The 13,373-nt window shown below is 47.8% G+C and overlaps 1 protein-coding gene across 5 annotated transcripts in view; it reads left to right on the top strand.

Moving 5' to 3' along the window:
- The first annotated feature begins 1,286 nt into the window (after window positions 1-1,286).
- Window positions 1,287-13,373, top strand: part of SNCAIP (synuclein alpha interacting protein) — a 126,606-nt gene continuing 114,519 nt past the window's right edge. For 2 of the 5 annotated variants that reach the window (XM_081880393.1, XM_081880389.1), the window contains exon 1: window positions 1,287-1,706. The gene's annotated coding sequence lies outside the window, so the exon portion shown is untranslated. Of the gene's footprint in view, window positions 1,707-3,568; window positions 3,691-7,904; window positions 7,966-13,373 lie in introns of those variants that run through there. The other 3 variants (XM_081880390.1, XM_081880391.1, XM_081880392.1) reach the window with 3 other exon arrangements.

Below are 13,373 nucleotides of genomic sequence, written 5' to 3'. Positions count from 1 at the left end.
CATGGCTTCACCCCTGAGTTAGGGCTACTAGTTCATATGTAAAGGTAAAGGTAAAGGGACCCCTGACCATTAGGTCCAGTCGTGGCCGACTGGGGCTGCAGCGCTCATCTCGCTTTATTGGCCGAGGGAGCTGGCGTACAGCTTCTGGGTCATGTGGCCAGCATGACTATGCCACTTCTGGCGAACCAAAGCAGCACACGGAAACGCCATTTACCTTCCCACCAGAGTGGTACCTATTTATCTACTTTGACGTGCTTTTGAACTGCTAGGTTGGCAGGAGCAGGGACCAAACAACGGGAGCTCACCCCGTCGCGGGGATTTGAACCGCCGACCTTCTGATCGGCAAGTCCTAGGCTCAGTGGTTTAACCCACAGCGCCACGCTCGTCCCTAGTTCATATGTACTATAGCTCAATTTGTTAGAGCATGTGCTGATAATGCAAAGGTTGCAGGTTCGATCCTGGTCTGGGACAGCTGCAGGACCTTATACTAGGTGACCCTCATGGTCCTTTCTGACTCTATGATTCTAAGTTTTGCTACAACCAGGGTTTCCCAGACTTGGGTCTCCAGCTGTTTTCTTGGGACTACAAGTCCCATCATCCCTGACCACTGGCCCTGCTAGGGATGATGGGAGTTGTAATCCAACAACAGCTGGAGAACCAAGTTTGGGGTACCCTGCTATATCCTTTTAAGCCTTGAACCAGGAATGGGCAAAAAGCAGACTACAAACCTTCAATGGATCTTACCTTAGACAGAGCCAGGCAGAGGATGATGACAGGCGGTTGTCCTGAACCCCGCCCCCTCCCAAAATATCATAAATCCTGGCTACGGGCGTTGGAGAAAAGTCACCCCAAAGGTGAAGAAAGCCAAATTGCAAGGGGGTGGCGGAAAAGAGGGATGGAGAGGCAGGAGTGTGAACAGAACAAGGGAAGGATGGGGAAGAGCGGCGACGACGAGAGAAAGTGTGTCGGATGGGCAAACATGGAAAGTGTTGCCAGAGGGAAATGACGGCGTGGGGGGGGGGGCGTGAAGCAGAGAATGGGAGAAGGAGAGCAAAGGAATGCGTGCCAAAGAACAGCAGAAGAACTGCGCGAAAGAGAGAGAGAGAGAGAGAGAGAGAGAGAGAGAGAGAGAGAAAGCTAACGTGTGTCGCGGAGGGGGGGGGGGAGGCGACTAGGAGGGGGGGGGAGAGAAAAGCGAGCGCCAGACGAATGAGCAGGAGAGCCTGGGAGCGCGTGGCCGGCGAGGGGCGGCCGGGGGAGGGGGCTGCCAGGGGCTATTTCAGCATCCAGCGCCGGCCGAGCGGGGCAGCTCCAGACGCAGCGGCGAGCGCGGCTGCAGCTTCCCATCCCGACCACCTTTCCCCACCTCGCCTTGCCTGCTCCTCTTCTCCTTCTTCTTCTTCTCCTTCTTCTTCCTCGTCCCCCCCCCCCAGCTCAAGGCCTTCCTTTGAAGTCACGTGGAAACCCCCTCCCTCCCCCGCACCACGATCACAGCCCCCCGAATTCCCGGCGCGTAGGGGGGGACGGGGGACGGCCTCCGCTTCATTGTGACGCAAGCAGCCTGGAGAAGCCGGCGCTCGCGTCCCGCCAAGCCCGCGCGCTGCCGGAGCCAGACAGCGGCGAGGCGGGAGAGGAGAGGGAGCGAGCGAGCCGGAGTCCCCGGAGGCGTCGGCGGAGGGAGAGCCGAGAGCCGCGGACGGGGGTGGGTGAGTGCCAGCAGTTCCTCCTGCGCCCGAGGGGAGAAGAGCTGGAGGGTTGGAGAGGAGGGGAGCCACAAGTTTGCGCCCAGGGTCCCGCCCCTCTCCAAGCCGCTGGAGGCGCAGAAGGCGAGCCCGGCTGGCTCGGGACTCCCTCCGCCTTCGGGGGTCCGAGGGAGAGAGCTGCTCCCTCGCGGGGAGAGGAGCCACAGGCTCTCGGGACCCGGCGAGGTCCGAGCCAGAAGCGGCAAGAGCAGCAGGTCCCTCGTGCTGGCCGCCTCTCTGGCGCTTGTTCCGCCGCTTGCTCCCTGCCGAGCTCCTTGCGCACACGAGGATCCCCTTCGCGGGACTGACACCCCACGCGCGTCAAGGAAGCGAGGGATGGAGAAGTGTGCAGGAGAGAGAGAGAGAGAGAGGACGGGGGATGCATAAGAGAGCCGATTCCTAGGGGGCCACGGTCCTTTGGGCTCCCCCCACCCCATACAATATTGGCCAGGGCCACCCAAAGTTGATGGGCATTGCCATTCAAATAGTGTCACGTGATCGACGGTATGGGGCGGGGTTTACCTGGAAACCCCCCCCCCAAATTTTTTATTGAAGTTGACACCCAGGAGAGAGGTGTGACTGTGTCTGTAACCGCAAGCATCGCGCAGTCATCCACTCGCTAAGGGTCTGGAGATGCTTTTGAATGCGCGTGGATCGGATGACATCAAGAACTAAGGGAGGGAGAGAGAGAGAGAGAGAGGGAGAGAGGTCAATGGAGGGAGAGAAAACACACACAGAGAGATAGGTGGAAGTGCTCACTTCTTCCCACCTCCGTTTTATAAACTCTTGACATCTCCGAGGCACCATGATGTGGGGGCAAGAGCTTCTCTGTTCCTGCAGCCTTTGCTGAAATCTCTCTCTCACACACACACTCTCTCTCTCTCTCTCATACACACCCCTTTCTTCCCTGGTGGTGATTTAAAAAAAAATGTCTGCAAGGTGGTGAGCAGGGCAAACATTTCATTGTGGCCGTTGTAAAAATGCCATGTTTTATTTTGCTTTTTGCCTTTAAAAAATCATATAAAGGAAAAGCATCGGTGGCATGTCACCGGCAACAGCAGCAAAACTAGTTTCCACAGGAAATGCGAGCATTCTCTGCTGAACTCTTGTGTGCAGCGAAGAGGGAGCCTTCAGAAATAACCATTGTTGACAATTTCCAATGTTACTTCTGCAAAACCCTCAGATATAATTGGTTTTTCCTGTTGTGCGTTTTGCTTGCATGAGGATAGCTGGTGAGAGGGGGGTGCCGTTGCCCTGATGTCGTTTTCTGCTTGCTGGGTTTCTGAAGTGAGCAACAAGGACTTAATCAGCCTGTGGTTGACAGGTATCCTTAAGAATAGGAGTGTTCAGGTTTCTAAACAATAAAAGCCCAGTGTAGCATTTTTCTTAAAGAGATCTGGACTGGATATGGACGGCTTTATTAGTAAAAAGAAATCAACCACATGCATGATGTCAGATGTAAAGTGCCACTGCAAAATTCATTTCATTTCAATTTCTCTATGAAATATGAAGCCTAGCAAGTATCTTTCTGTTCTGAGCCAGGCATCCCGTATGAGAAAATGACTTTACATGATGCATGAATTCAGCTTGCACATCTCAGGATTAAAAAGAGACTTGGAAATAGATTTCCTGTTGTCATTACTTGTAACAATATATTGGTGGAAAATCTCAGTTATAGTCTGGTGCCTAGTTCCTTATTGACTTCTGTGAGACAGTGTGTGTAACAGAGAGTACAGGATTGCAGCTATATCTCAGTGAAGCACTACTTTTTAGATTCCAGTTCAATCTATAACTTGTAATCTACATAGGAACTCGGTGTATTTCTGCTCATGTTTCCACTGGCGTGAAAAGTCCTACACATTAAGGAGTCAGCAGTGAATTCTCAAATGTCAGGAAGCAAAATGACACCTTTATGCCATTTAGAACAGAAATTGGATGTGTTCAGCAGGTCAGTTGTCATTTTAGACACTTCTACCCTCCTGTCATACTTAAAGAGTATAGTCAAAGACCTTGGTCTTTCAGGTTATGTTTGATCCTATAGTTGAGAAGTAATCTAATCTGTATTTGTTATCATCATCACAGAGCCAAAGAAGATAACTATTCCTAATTAATCCTGAATGAAAGAGTCTGAATTTGAGTATAAAGAGTTTAGTGCTTGCTTTGAATGGAGTTTTCTTCATGTTCAGGGTCTGAATTATCACTGTTTTTGGAATCAAATTTGAGGGGCTTTCTTGCCTTCCTCCAGTCTAGCATGCAGCATGCGTCACTTACATGAGTTACCTAGTTTAGTTATATACAGAATTACTTCTTGAATCATGAAGTACTGATATGTATCATGTTTCATCACTGATATTAGATGTGTTTATTTTGTTCTTCTGCTAGCAGCACACTCTCGTCAGGCTAATGTTCAGTAGTTGTTGGCTGTAGGGAAGCTGTTCATAGTATAGGATACTGGGCTACATGACGTACAAATCTAATCTAGTATGACAATCCTTCATAATCAAATTGACAAGTCACTATAGCCCTAAACCAAAGTTTCCCAAAGTTGGATCTTCAGCTGTTTTTGGACTACAGTTCCCATCATCCCTGACACTGTTCCTGCTAGCTAGGGAGGGTGGGAGTTGTAATCCAAAAACAGCTGGAGACCCAAGTTTGGGAAACTCTGAGTTTAGCAAACTGGATAAAGCCACAGTCAAGTGGAGGGTGTTGGCCTTTCTCACTCCTGGACTCTATGGTAATAGAATCACATACTCATAGAGTTGGAAGGAATACAGAGGGTCATCTGTTCCAACCACTGCGATGCAATGTTTTTGATGCAAGTTCCACACTGCATTTCTGCACATCAGGTTTTATGTGTTCACCCAGGGCAGTGCCCAGCTAAACAGTTCTGCTTTTGAAAAACTCTCCTCTCCCTCATGCTTCCTAAATAGGTTCTGAGGGTTCCCCCAACCTCTGGAGCAGATTGATGTGGAGATGAACAGGGAGGGAAGAGGGAGGGAAAGTTTCATTGTGCAGCCAAAAGTGCTTGCACTAGCAGAACTGTTTAGTTGGATACCACCCTCAACCTTTACTCCTGATGGGGCAGAACTGCAACCTTAGCTTCCTGGAAGGCGGGTTGCAGTAGCTTGCTAGCAGGAAGACAAGCAAAGTGGCAGGGTGGTTGGTGCAATGCAAACATCATCAAGAGAACCAGGTTGGCTCTACTGGTGAGTTTACTGGCATCCCTGCCACCTTCCCCTTCCCCCTTTCTCTTCCAATAAACATCAATGATCCACCTGCTGGGGAGCTAGTTTATGTCTATGCAACACATCTATGTCTTACCAAAATTGTGAGGCGGTCAGGTTGGGGGCACAATCCTAACTTGTCCCACCACCTGTTGATTCCCTGGCTTGCTGAACATGACCTTAGTGCTGAATGTGAGCTTAAGCGTTATTTCTTAGTCTTAGGGTTATGTATTATTATTAAACAACATGCTGAGCTTCTTGGAAGAAAACAAGATACAGGTTTAACAAGGAATAGTGTGACTTATTTAATGAACATGACTTATGGTATCTCCATGTGGTCACTATGAAGGTGTCCCAGCTATACTTTAACCCTGGGGTCAGCAACCTTTTTCAGCCGTGGGCTGGTCCACCATCCCTCAGACCATGTGGTGGGCCAGACTATATTCTTGGGGGGGGGAATGAACGAATTCCTATGCCCCACAAATAATCCAGAGATGCATTTTAAATAAACGGACACATTCTACTCATGTAAAAACATGCTGATTCCCGGACCGTCCGTGGGCTGGATTGTGAAGGCGATTGGGCCGCATCCGGCCCATGGGCCTCAGGTTGCCCACCCCTGCTTTAACCATTACATTATAATTTAGCAACAATAGGATGCTATTTTTAGAGGTCCAGGGTGTGTGTGTTAAGTGTGTGTATGTATGCACACATACACACACACACACTTAAATTCTGCCCAACATATTGATGCTGCCCTAAATGCAGATCATTCAGTCCAGGTGGTAGCTATAACATGAAAAACGTGTACCACATTGAACAACCTGTCAACTCACTCCACACTCTGTGCCAATCTTTCCTAGTGGCATGAAAACTCTGTGATCAGTGTTACTTAAATAATATTGTGACTCTTATACACCATAAGCCTGTTGACTTGATCCATTGCCACTCAGAAGCACTCAAGCAACTTCCACAGAGCCGTTATAGAAGAGCAAGGCCTGAGTTATACAGTTTAATAGTGCACAATGGAATGACATGCTTGCGCTATCTAAAAAAAAAAAAAATCACATGAATATTAAAACCAAAATTAGAAATGATTGAAATATTTCAGACTTAGCATGGCAAACCATCAAGTAATTAAAACTGGTAACAGGTACTTAGTTCTGTCCAGTCTTGTTAATGATATAATAAAGATATATCCAGTAGGGTATACATACTTGTCTTACATCTACAGTACATTCCACCAACAAATGTTTTATCTGAAGGAAATACCATATTTTCTGGTGTAAGATAGAATGTACTGACTGTTCAAAAAATGCAAATACTCCTCAGCGCTATCAGCAAAAGCACTTTTATCGTAGAGCCACAAATATGCCTGCCAATTCACATCTTTTAGTCTTGCAAGAGCCCCAACCCTTTCCCAAAGCCAGCAGAAGGGTGGGGCCTTTCCTTGATCTTGCCTGGACTTCAAAAAGGCTTGGGAAACTATGAGATGCCTTGCTATTTTATTTTCCGAACCTTTCTGAGTTTCAACACAACAGGAAACCACCCAAATCTCTGGAGAAGGATGGGCCTTACTGCCTCAGTTGTGCTAGGCTTTGAAGGGACTTGGTTCAGTGGTATGTCACAGTGTCAATGATATGTCACAATGTCAGTGATATGTCACAGTCAAGGCCTCACTTTTCCCCTTGGGAAACAGGCAGCATTGATGGCAAACAAAGGCCAACCAAAATTCAAGGAAAGTTGTGCAGATTGCATATGTAGAATAGGAAACAGATTTTATTTGTTTATTTACTTACTTACTTACTTACTTACTTACTTACATACCTGCCACTCTGGGCAGCTCCCAGCAGAATATTAAAAATTGAATCAAACATTAAAAACTTCTCTAAACAGGGCTGCCTTCAGATAACTTATAAACGTCAGATAGTTGTTTATTTCTTTGACATCTGATTGGAGGGCGTTCCACAGGGTGGGCACCACTGCCAAGAAGGCTCTGTGCCTAGTTCCCTGTAACCTCATTTCTTGCAGTGAGGGAACTGCCAGAAGGCCCTCGGAGCTGGACCTCAGTGTCTGGGCTGAACTGTGGGGGTGGAGACACTCCTTCAGGTATACTGGGTCAAGGCCCTTTAGGGCTTGAAAGGTCAGCACCAACCCTTTGAATTGTGCTCGGAAACGTAGTGGGAGCCAATTTAGGTCTTTCAGGACCAGTGTTATATGATCTTGGTGGCCACACCCAGTCACCAGTCTCGCTACCTCATTCTGGATTAGTTGTAGTTTCCAAATCACCTTCAAAGGTAGCTCCACATAGAGCACATTGCAGTAGCGGGAGATAACTAGTAGAGCATGCACCACTCTGGCAAGACAGTCTGTGGGCAGGTAGGGTCTCAGCCTGTGTACCAGATGGAGCTGGTAGACAGCTGCCATGGACACAGTATTAACCTGTGCCTCCATGGACAGCTGTGAGTTCAAAATGACTCCCAGGCTGCGCACCTGGTCCTTCAGGGGCACAATTACCTCGTTCAGGACCAGGGAGTCCTCCACACCAGCCTGCACCCTACTCCCCCCCCAAAAAAGTACTTCTGTCTTGTCAAAATTCAATCTCAATCTGTTAGCCGCAATCCACCCTCCAACCGCTTCCTGACACTCACACAGGACCTTCACCGCCTTCACTGGTTCTGATTTAAAAGAAAGGTAGATACAATCAGAAATTCCTTGGCAGCTTGTGGTATCAAGTTTTATTTGGAGGAGTCTTATTTCCAGAAACAGTTGTACCTTGGTTCTTGAAAGGAATCCATTGCGAAGTCCGTTTGATTTCAAAAAACATTCAAAAACCAACCCACAGCTTCTGATTGGCTGCAGGAGCTTCCTGCACTCAATCGGAAGCTGAAGGCATGTTGGCTGTTTGGGTTCCAAAGAACGTTTGCAAAACACTAACTTCAGGGTTTATGGCATTCGGGAGCCAAAACATTTGAGTCGCAAGGAGTTCAACAACCAAGGTATGACTGTGTATAGAGGTTGAGTGGTTAGGAATCAGCTAAGCACTGTTAAGCTGAATTCAAATTCTCCTCCTTCTCATTCCAATTGGGCTTTACAGCCTTTTTTCATCCTTTATGAACTGTTGTTGTTTAGTCGTGTCCGACTCTTCGTGACCCCATGGACCAGAGTAAGCCAGGCACTTCTGTCTTCCACTGCCTCCTGCAGCTTGGTCAAACTCATGTTGGTAGCTTCGAGAACACTGTCCAACCATCTCGTCCTCTGTCGTCCCCTTCTCCTTGTGCCCTCCATCTTTCCCAACATCAGAGTCTTTTCCAGGGAGTCTTCTCTTCCCATGATTTGGCCAAAGTATTGGAGCCTCAGCTTCAGGATCTGTCTTTCCAGTGAGCACTTGGGCTGATTTCCTTCAGAATGGATAGGTTTGATCTTCTTGCAGTCCATGGGACTCTCAAGAGTCTCCTCCAGCACCGTAATTCAAAAGCATCAATTCTTCGGCGACCAGCCTTCTTTATGGTCCAGCTCTCACTTCCATACATCACTACTGGGAAACCATAGCTTCAGCTATATGGACCTTTGTCAGCAAGGTGATGTCTCTGCTTTTTTTAGTGTGAACTAGCCACCCATTGGGATGCGGGTGGTGCTGTGGGTTAAACCACAGAGCCTAGGGCTGGCCAATCAGTAGGTCAGCAGTTCGAATCCCGCGACGGGGTGAGCTCCCATTGCTCGGTCCCTGCTCCTGCCAACCTAGCAGTTCAAAAGCATGTCAAAGTGCAAGTAGATAAATAAGTACCGCTCCGGCAGGAAGGTAAATGGTGTTTCCGTGCACTGCTCTGGTTCACCAGAAGCGGCTTAGTCATGCTGGCCACATGACTCGGCCAATAAAGCGAGATGAGCACCGCAACCCAGAGTCAGCCACGACTGGACGAAACAGTCAGGGGTCCCTTTACCTTTACCTTTACCTTTACTATCCACCCATTATTTAACATGCAAGGTGTTGATAACTACACCATGCCAAAGCTAAGGAAAGATTTTGCATAAGAGCCCTTTTCAGTTAGCTTTTCTGCATAAGCAGTTCATGGGTAGAAGAATCTGTTCTCAAGGCCATCAGTGAGAGCTAATGTATTACTTTTGGGTCCCTTATTTTGTACACACACATCCTCCACTGTGTGTAAGATTTACATCCTAAGTGACCTAGCTGTGTTTGAAGTGTAAATATGTGATATCAAAACATGCAGTCCCCTTGCAGCAACAACTTCTGGATAACAAAGGCACTTGCAAGTTTCCATAATCAGGAAAGTGACTGCAATGGAATTCTAAAGGTTCCTGGCTTACACATCACACTGCTATCATGAATAAGCAATTTGCTTGACAAAATAAAAAGCTGTAAGCTGCTAATGTAATGTGCTAATCTGTCTTTCATAAGAAATAGTTAAACACTATATTAACTGATTTAGTGGTAGTCAGACAAAACAAAGTAACAAGGTGAATAGGTACATGGGTAAAATTGCATAAATCCTATATGTGTATAATAAGGAAATAAGATTCCATTGGTCAAAAGAAGAGGGGAAAACCAATAGCCAGGAGGAATAAAAATTTATCTTAAAACCCAATAGTGTGAAAGCTTACATCTTTTTAATGAGATGCAGGCCCTTGCTTGGGGGAAAAAACTGGAGTTGTGTTGCAAACTGCACCCGCTCCTTTTACAAATACCAGCAGCAGATTGCATGAAAAATGGCTTGCTTAGATACACCCTAAGGTTGAATAAACTGATATCCTTTGGGTGTGGGTGTGTGATATTCATTCTCTGTTCTTGGAGAAAGCTGTTACACTCTTTCACTAGGAAGGGGAAGGAGAAAGGCAGCCATCCAGTCATCCGTGGCTGTGATTTAGTTTATCTCCCATGACCAATTATTCCCAGAATGAAATTAATGCCCATCAGGTGACAGTCATGAAGACAAAATGAAGCTGCTTTGGAATCATTATCCTAATTTCTGTGTGTGTGATTTCTGTGTTAGGGTTGGTCAGTATCTAGCTCTTTGATGTTAACTTTGGCTTGGAATTGTTGATTAATTGTTTTAACAACGTTTTAGAAAGAGCCAGGTTTTCCAGCTTTTATCCAACTATATCTTATGCAAGATAATTATGCTGAAATTCTTGGGTTTCAGCCATATTAGGAGTAAAAATCCAAGGGCATAATCCAGGCAGAGTTAATCAGTTTTAAGTCCCATTGATTCCACTGAAAGAAAAGTATGTGCATAACTCTTCCATGGAAAGGAAAGGGACTTAGGCCAATTCAGATGTTTTGAATTCTTCCACACAGTACAGCCTGAATCCATTGGCATCCGTCTGCCTTGAGAGACAATGGAAGAGTGTGCCATTGGTGATAAAGTCAAACCGTTGGAGAGGTACAGCACCTGCTGTGGCTATAGAGACCAATAGAGGAGAGACATGTTTGATTGCAGCTGGGGCAAATGGTGGCGTCCTGTTTCATTGCTACAGGTGCACTATGGAGTTTCTTCTCTCTGCACTCCTCACAGTGGTTCTTTATCCTCTGGTCCCTGCTGTGGATACACGACCTGACATTCTGCCTCCAGGCACTGCGGTCATCTGCAAGGGATTCCCACAGGGCAGGGTTAATTTTGCGAGCCTTCACATCATGTTTACAGACATTTTTGCAGACATGTTCACCAAATTGTGACTTGGGATAAGCACTGTCAGCAAGGGACTGTAATCTGTTGAAAACTACTTGCATGGCGTCTTTTCCCGGTACCAAAGTGGCCCCTGTAGTTGCCCCATGTGTGATGATCATCCCCAACTCTGGCACTGGACTCTTTCAGCAGTAATAGATGTTTTCAGGCTGGAACCCTTCTGACAGCCTGGCCTAGTTCCTTGCAGAACTGGTCTTCAATCTGCATGCCAGAGATACTGTTTTACCAGAGGTACTGCCCCTCCCTAAGCACGGCATACACCCCTGAATACAGGAGGAACATAAAAGGTAAAGGGACCCCTGACCTCTGGCCCAGTCGTGACCGACTCTGGGGTTGCGGCGCTCATCTCGCTTTATTGGCCGAGGGAGCCGGTGTACAGCTTCCAGGTCATGTGGCCAGCATGACTAAGCCCCTTCTGGCGAACCAGAGCAGCGCACGGAAACGCTGTTTACCTTCCCGCCGGAGCGGTACCTATTTATCTACTTGCACTTTGACGTGCTTTCAAACTGCTAGGTTGGCAGGAGCAGGGACCGAGCAACGGGAGCTCAACCTGTCACGGGGATTCAAACCACCGACCTTCTGATTGGCAAGCCCTAGGCTCTGTGGTTTAACATACACCCCTGAATACAGGAGGAACATATTTAGGTGCTATTTTCTGGTGGACATGCATGCAAGCATGGTGTTTGTAAAATGTATTACAGTGGTACCTCGGGTTAAGTACTTAATTCGTTCCGGAGGTCCCTACTTAACCTGAAACTGTTCTTATCCTGAAGCACCACTTTAGCTAATGGGGCCTCCTGCCGCCGCCACACTGCCGCCACACGATTTCTGTTCTCATCCTGAAGCAAAGTTCTTAACCTGAAGCACTATTTCTAGATTAGCGGAGTCTGTAACCTGAAGCATATGTAACCTAAAGCATATGTAACCCGAGGTACCACTGTACCATGCTTCCACAATGCCCCCTCACCGGGTCCAGAGGTGGGCGAGGTTTGCAGCCCGGCACACAGCCCTCCACCCTCCCGAAGCCACGCCGCTCTGCTGGCCATTGCTGTGCCCCCACCTCCTTGTTCGCCATGATGTCTTCTGGGTTCCTGCCAAACCTAATTTCAAATTGTCCAATCCGCTCCAGGCGGGGGGCAGTGCCAGAGAAGTGGACCTTGACTGAGCAGACTTCACTCCAGCCCACTGGAGTGGAGGCGGTTGGAGGATGGATGGCGGCTAACAGTTTGAGATTGAATCCTGACAAGACAGAAGTACTGTTTCTGGGGGACAGGAGGCGGGCAGGTGTGGAGGACTCCCTGGTCCTGAATGGGGTACCTGTGCCCCTGAAGGACCAGGTGCGCAGCCTGGGAGTCATTTTGGACTCACAGCTGTCCATGGAGGCACAGGTTAAATCTGTGTCCAGGGCAGCTGTGTACCAGCTCCATCTGGTACGCAGGCTGAGACCCTATCTGCCTGTGGACTGCCTCGCCAGAGTAGTGCATGCTCTGGTTATCTCCTGCTTGGACTACTGCAATGCACTCTACGTGGGGCTACCTTTGAAGGTGACCCAGAAACTACAACTAATCCAGAACGCGGCAGCCAGACTGGTGACAGGGAGCGGCCGCCGAGACCATATAACACCGGTCTTGAAAGACCTACATTGGCTCCCAGTACATTTCCGAGCACAATTCAAAGTGTTGGTGCTGACCTTTAAAGCCCTAAACGGCCTCGGTCCAGTATACCTGAAGGAGCGTCTCCACCCCCATCGTTCTACCCGGACACTGAGGTCCAGCACCGAGGGCCTTCTGGCGGTTCCCTCACTGCGAGAAGCCAAGTTACAGGGAACCAGGCACAGGGCCTTCTCGGTAGTGGCGCCCTCCCTGTGGAATGCCCTCCCACCAGATGTCAAAGAGAACAACAACTACCAGACTTTTAGAAGACATCTGAAGGCAGCCCTGTTTAGGGATGCTTTTAATGTTTGATGTATCATAGTATTTTAATATTCTTTTGGAAGCTGCCCAGAGTGGCTGGGGAGGCCCAGCCAGATGGGCGGGGTATAAATAATAAATTATTATTATTATTATTATTATTATTATTATACTCCAAAGGTTGAAAAGGGGGCTACAGCAGATGCTTACAGCGAAGTCGGCCCGAAAGTGGTGCCTCTAATCATGGACAAAGGGCCAAGTTGTGTCTATTCTACATATCTTTGTTCTTAAAGCTACTTCTCCATATAGCGGGATCTCAAGTGCATTCGGCTCCATGTTGGGTTAGACGCATGTGTCTGAGATGCATGCCACACATGCATAGAAAAAGCAATAATTTTTGGATAAAGAAATGATTCCTATCTTTATATCTTGCAGATTCCTACCTTCATACCTTGCATACAAATGCACTGTTACACCTTTTTGGTATTATGGTTGTTAATATTTGGCAATATTGACAATCCCTTTGTCAGAGTGTGAAGAATATTAACATAGAACTGGTTTCTCCACAGTACAGTCATACCTCGTGTGGCGTTCCGCTCTTCTTATGGACTTTCAAATTACGAACGCAGCAAACTTGGAAGTATTTACTTCCGGGTTCACTGCATGCGCAGAAGCGATCTGCCCTCTCCACGCACGGACAGAAGCGCTGGATCGTGCCATGCACATGCACGGAAGAGGCACTCTAGTTGCGGACTTTTCAGGGTGCAAAGACACCCACAAAACGGATTAAGT

Source organism: Podarcis erhardii (genome assembly GCF_964252035.2).
Source record: "Podarcis erhardii genome assembly, chromosome: 11".
In the NCBI taxonomy this organism is placed as follows: Eukaryota; Metazoa; Chordata; class Lepidosauria; order Squamata; family Lacertidae; genus Podarcis; species Podarcis erhardii.
The sequence above is the reverse complement of the archived record's forward strand: the minus strand, read 5'-3'. Positions and strand labels throughout refer to the sequence as shown.